This window comes from Mus musculus, chromosome 13 (genome assembly GCF_000001635.26).
Source record: "Mus musculus strain C57BL/6J chromosome 13, GRCm38.p6 C57BL/6J".
Classification (NCBI taxonomy): Eukaryota; Metazoa; Chordata; class Mammalia; order Rodentia; family Muridae; genus Mus; species Mus musculus.
Window position 1 is genome coordinate 4459278 of NC_000079.6, and position 6401 is coordinate 4465678.

A 6401-nucleotide genomic window follows, 5' to 3' on the forward strand; every position below is an offset into this window, starting at 1 on the left:
TTGCAAAATACATGATGTTTTTGTTTTCAGTAGCTAAATAGTATCCCATTGTGTAGATGTACCACATTTTCTTTATTCATTCTTCCATTGAGAGACATCTGGGTTGTTTCTAGCTTCTGGCTATTATGAATAACGCTGCTATGAACATAGTTGAGTAAGTGTCATTGTGAGATAGTGGAGCATCTTTTGGGTATATGCCCAGGGATGCTCTTAGATCATTCTTGAGGTAAAACTATTGCCAGTTTTCAGAGAAATACCAAATTGATTTCCAAAGTGGTTGTACATGTTTGTGCTCCCACCAGCAATAGAGGAGTGTTGCTCTTGCTCCACATCCTTGCCAGCATGTGATATCACTTGAGTTTTTGATCTTAATGATTCTGATGGCTATAAGATGGAATCTCAGAATTGTTTGGATTTCCATTTCTCTGATTCTTAATAGCGTTCTCACGCCCGGCCAGGAAGAACACAACAGACCAGAATCTTCTGCGGCAAAACTTTATTGCTTACATCTTCAGGAGCTAGGAGCGCAAACCCCCAGCCCCAAAAGCGAAAAGCCACCCCTTCTAACATCTTTAGGAGCCAGAGCTCCGGCGCGCCAAAGCGCAGAGCGCGCTCTATTGTTTACATCTTTAGGCAGCGAGAGAGCGCAGGGCGCGCAGAGCCAGAGAGAAGAGCGCAAGTAAGAGAGAATGGCGGAAACCCCTTTCCTATTTAGGAGAGTTATATTTCGCTTAGGACGCATCACTCCCTGATTGGCTGCAGCCCATGGCCGAGCTGACGTTCACGGGAAAGGCAGAGTACAAGTAGTCGTAAAATACCCTTGGCACATGCGCAGATTATTTGTTTACCACTTAGAACACAGGATGTCAGCGCCATCTTGTGACGGCAAATGTGGGGGCGGCTCCCAACATCTCCCCCTTTCCTTTTAATAAGAGCAATAGGCCACCCATATTAATGAGAGTGGAGATAGAGGTCAAATCCCCAGTGTGTAGGTAAAGGAGCCGTACACATAACCTCCTCCCAGGCTCATCACCCAGAGGGGTCCTGGTCTGGTCCCGTGTTGTTTTTCCTGGGGGAAGGACACTTGAACACTCAACCTTCTTGAAAGATGACATGTCTCCCTAGAATAGGCTCATTTTATGCCGCAGAGCCCTTCTATTGCAGTGCTTAGCCGTGCAACTCTCTCGGGCTGCTGAAGCACACTCACTCTATCCCGTGCAATGAGACTAGCCTCATGGGATATAAGAGCTGAGTGGCCAGCGACCTATTGCCTAAGCATAGATATATCAGGGGAAGCTCCATGTTCTAGTCCTGCAAGCGCCTGGGCAATAACCACCTTGTCTCTCCTAGTTTGGGCCTTAAGCTTACAGACCAATCAAAGAAGCAACACTAATCCACAGCAAAGTGTATCTCCAAATAATATCAATCCCACCCATTCTTTAAAGAAGGGAAATGCTGAGGAGATCCAATTGGGTAATCCTTTGGTCAGGGACAGGTCCAAGCGCGTGGAGTTGACCTGAAGTCTCAATTCCCGAAGGATCTGTTCAAATTCAGCCGTCCAATTCTGTAACATATACTGAAAAAGACTTTTTGACAAATTAGCTGCCCTAGTAAATTTCTCATACTGAATGGAAGTAACACACAATCTCGGAAACTTTTGTTTACACCCCAGCTGAGCTATTTGCCATAATACATCTAGTTGTTTCTGGACAAGATCTATGAGTTGATTAACCAGCATGAGACCTCCCTGTATCATGACATTAGCTGAGGCCTGTTTATCTATGACTGTAGTCACTGAGGCTGACAAAGTGTTAATGGTGTCAGTCATCTGGACCTGTCCAGACAGAGCCAAGGCTGTCTGAATCAAGGCCAAACCCAGTTCCTAGTTAGTGGTAAAAAAGCAGGAGAATACTTGAGCATTATACATCACCGTCATTAGGAGTGGAAATGTCGACATTATCCCCCAACGCTGCTCTCTCTTTATTATTGACGCCCTGGACATCACCAAGACGAGGGACATCAGTATTCCCTTGGTCAGTCTGGATTTTTCGGGTGAGTCTTTCTGGTATCCAAAATGGGTTGTCTTCATTCTGTGGGAAAACACAGATAGCTCCCCTGGATCTTATCAAAATAGGATCCGGGCCATACCATTTATTATCAAGGACATTTTTCCATTTAACCATCTCATTGGGCCTATCTGGCTCTGTACAATGACGTTCAGCCGCAGTATGGCCATGAGCATCAATATTTAAAAAATTGAGTGTAAAGAGTGCCATAGACACAGACACTCTTGGTGCTCGGGGTACAGTCTCCTCAAAAGTTCCCCTCTTCTGTTTTATAAGATAGGCTTTGAGGGTGCGATGCGCACGCTCAACAATACCCTGTCCTTGAGGGTTGTATGGAAGTCCAGTCAGGTGGGTTACGTCCATCTGACGGCAGAACTGCTGAAATTTTTGAGACGTATAAGCTGGTCCATTATCAGTCTTAAGGAGTTTGGGTTTCCCCCAAGCACTCCATGCCTCAAGGCAATGTTGAATCACATGTGAGGCTTTTTCTCCGGTTAACGGAGAAGCAAACATGATGCCAGAACATGTGTCAATGGACACATGGAGATATTGAAGTTTTCCAAAGGAAGAAACATGTGTAACATCCATTTGCCAGACCTGTAGAGGTCGAATACCGCGTGGGTTAATTCCCACATGAGGAACTGGCAAGAACTCACAGCAGCTTTGACATTGAGTAACAATGTCACGGGCTTCTTTTCTTGTCAAGGAGAAACGACTGCGTAATGTTTCAGCCGTCACATGAAAATTGTTATGAAAATTTCTTGCAGCCTCTACCGGGGATGATAGGGCAGCAGCCACCACTTTAGTGGCCTTATCTGCCAAATCATTTCCCAGAGCCATGGGGCCAGGTAGGCCTGAATGGGCTCTAACATGAGTAATATAAACAGGAAATCTTCTAGATAACAAAACTAATTGTATCTGCTGAAAAATATTGGCAACTCTACTGGAAGGCTTAATCACTCCAGCCACTTCTAAAAGATTTACTGCATTAACCACATAACAGGAATCTGACACAATATTAAGGGGTTCTAAAAAGGTTTTTAAAACTTCTAAAACCACTAAACATTCTACCACTTGAGGTGAATTTTCATTATATTGTTTGGATACCACTTTACCATTAGCCACATAGGCACCTATGCCAGTTTTTGATCCATCAGTATATACCACAATCCCATTTTTAAGTGGGTTTCTTACTGTTATTTGTGGAAAAACAACAGATTGATTTTGGGCAAACTGTAAAATTGGATGTTTTGGATAATGGTTATCTATTTGTCCTGAAAAGGAGGTAACTAAAACTGCCCAATCATTAGATGTGGCTGCCAAGGTTTGAACCTGTGCAGCGGTATAAGGTACAATTAAAAGATATGGACTTCGCCCAAAGTGGGTGATTGCTGCTTTTAGGCCTCTAAGGGCAAGCTGTGCAATTGCATCAGGATACCAATCTATTATTTTAGCTGGGGATACGTTTGGATGGATCCACAACAATGGCCCATTCTGCCACAAAACTGCGGTTGGCAATTGTGCTGTCTTAAAGACACACAAACTGAAAGGCTGCGAATCCTCAATACGTTGTAATTGTGCATTCTGTAAGGCTTTTTCCACCTTTTGTAAGGCCTGGTTAGCAGCTAGAGTAAGAGTCCTAGGGGAGGAGATATGAGGATCTCCTTCTAAAATACCAAACAAAGGCCTTAACTCAGCGGAAGGAATCTTTAAAAAAGGTCTGAGCCAATTAATATCTCCCAACAGCTTTTGAAAATCATTTAAGGTATGGAGGTGATCTCTTCTTATCTAAACATGTAAATATTGATTTCTCTCAAAGGAGGAAATATGCGTGACATCCATTTGTCAGACCTGTAATGGCCTGACGCCACGAGGGTTTACCCCTACGTGAGTAGACAAAATTTGACAACAATCTAAAGGCATTATTAAGTAATCAGAATCATTTCTAGTAGAACCAATCCCTCTTGCAGCTCTAGGAATACCAGAGGAAGAAAAAACAGCCATGTAGGCTTGGCAAAATTATTAGTTGAGCTATTTTGTCTCTTTGTGATATAGAAAAGACAACTTGAGGACAAGAACAGAGAACCTGAAGTTCCCCTTTACAATCCTGATCTACAACTCCAGGGTGGACAATAAGACCTTGTAGGCTGCAAGAGCCTGCCTCTGTCATTATTGTCCAGTGGCTTCACCTGCTCGGGAGAACGCCTTCCAGGCCCTAATAGCCTTTTCATCTGATTCAGAACTATTAAGAACTGGCTCCTTGAGCTCACCTAGTGATGAGTATCTCCTAGAGACCTCCGCTAATCGATCTTTTTTCTTTTCTTTTTTCTTTTCCTTCCTTCTAATCTCTCCCCAGGTATTCTTACCTGACCTAAACTTTTCCTCGGGTTCAAGACCCGTGGAAAGGCCTGTATACTTATTTTGTGTACCATATTTTCTCTTTGCTCCTACTCTCTCTCCCCGCTTTACTTCTGATAGATTGTCCTGAATTTCATCTAGAATCCGCCCTGCCTTAACCACTTGATAACATGTGAAAAGGAACAAAAGGGCTTCTAACACTAGAAAAAATTCAAGGCCAAACATTTTCCACTTTACTTCTGATAGACTGTCTTGAATTTCCTTAGAAAGTTCAAGGCCAGGCGTACCTCGTAAAGCTGTACTCACTGGTACTCTCGTTCCCCAGCTGAAAAGTTCTGAATTCATGCAGTTGAATCCTTCTTAACAGTCTGCTTTACGGGAACCTTTATTACCGCGACCCGCAGTTCTGGTTCTGGAATGAGGGATCTTCCTTGCGCCTGTCCCGAGTTTTCTTGTATTTTTTCGTCCCGGATTTTTTCTCGTCCCGGAATTTCTCGTCCCGGAATTCGGCACCAATTCTTAATAGCGTTCTCACGCCCGGCCAGGAAGAACACAACAGACCAGAATCTTCTGCGGCAAAACTTTATTGCTTACATCTTCAGGAGCTAGGAGCGCAAACCCCCAGCCCCAAAAGCGAAAAGCCACCCCTTCTAACATCTTTAGGAGCCAGAGCTCCGGCGCGCCAAAGCGCAGAGCGCGCTCTATTGTTTACATCTTTAGGCAGCGAGAGAGCGCAGGGCGCGCAGAGCCAGAGAGAAGAGCGCAAGTAAGAGAGAATGGCGGAAACCCCTTTCCTATTTAGGAGAGTTATATTTCGCTTAGGACGCATCACTCCCTGATTGGCTGCAGCCCATGGCCGAGCTGACGTTCACGGGAAAGGCAGAGTACAAGTAGTCGTAAAATACCCTTGGCACATGCGCAGATTATTTGTTTACCACTTAGAACACAGGATGTCAGCGCCATCTTGTGACGGCAAATGTGGGGGCGGCTCCCAACATCTGATTACTGAAGACTTTGAACATTTCTGTAAGTGCTTTTCAGCCATTTGTTATTTGTCAGTTGAGAATTCTCAGTTTGGCTCTGTGCTCCATTTTCTACTGGATTATTTGTCCCCCACCCTTTGGGTTAAATCAGCTTACATTAGCAAAGGGAAACTTCTAAATTTCAGAGGATAATGTATGTGGTGAGATAATAAGACAAATACTTAACAGTTCAAGAGATATATAATTTAACTAATTCAGAGTTATTCAGAAAATATGACCAAATATGAATATTATTCAATGTTAGATTTCCAGCTTTAGGTCTGATAGTCACAAACTGGGAAGCTGCCACTTATTGCCTCACATCAAAAAAGTTAACAAACCAATGCAACCCTTCCTAGGATTATCAGAATATCAGGCCATGGATCAAATTCCTTATCTAAAAATCAAGGAGATCAGAAACATAGCCATCATGGCATACATAGACAATATATAATTTTCTTAACGTCCTTAATAAGAAAGAAAATACAATAACTAATGATTTAAGATTTCTAAAGCTTACTATACCTGAGAGAATAGGCAGATGCAACCCATCATCTCTCTTGTTTTCTATGGTCAGGAGATAATACACATAACAATTCTCCCACCATTCTTCTGGACTGAACCGTTGAGTAGCATGTTACTAGGAGGTTTAAAGTACAGTCAATGGGAACAAGTGTACTAATTGCTTGTTTGACTTCAGGACACTTCCTCTGCCTTCTACTTTAATACTCAGCAGAAGGGTGCAACAGGAGGATTAAGGCTGAAAGAGCTGACATTTACCATACTCCTGAATTTGTAGTCTCTAGGATGAACAAATGGCAATGAGAAGACAGACCTGTTGGGGCTGACCAGCGGCTCACATGCCCGGGTTCAAGCCTGGAAGGCCTCTTGGAATCTGGAAGAAAAGAGGGAGCCTAGGCAGGTTGAGAAATAATGGAACTAAGACAACTAGTCT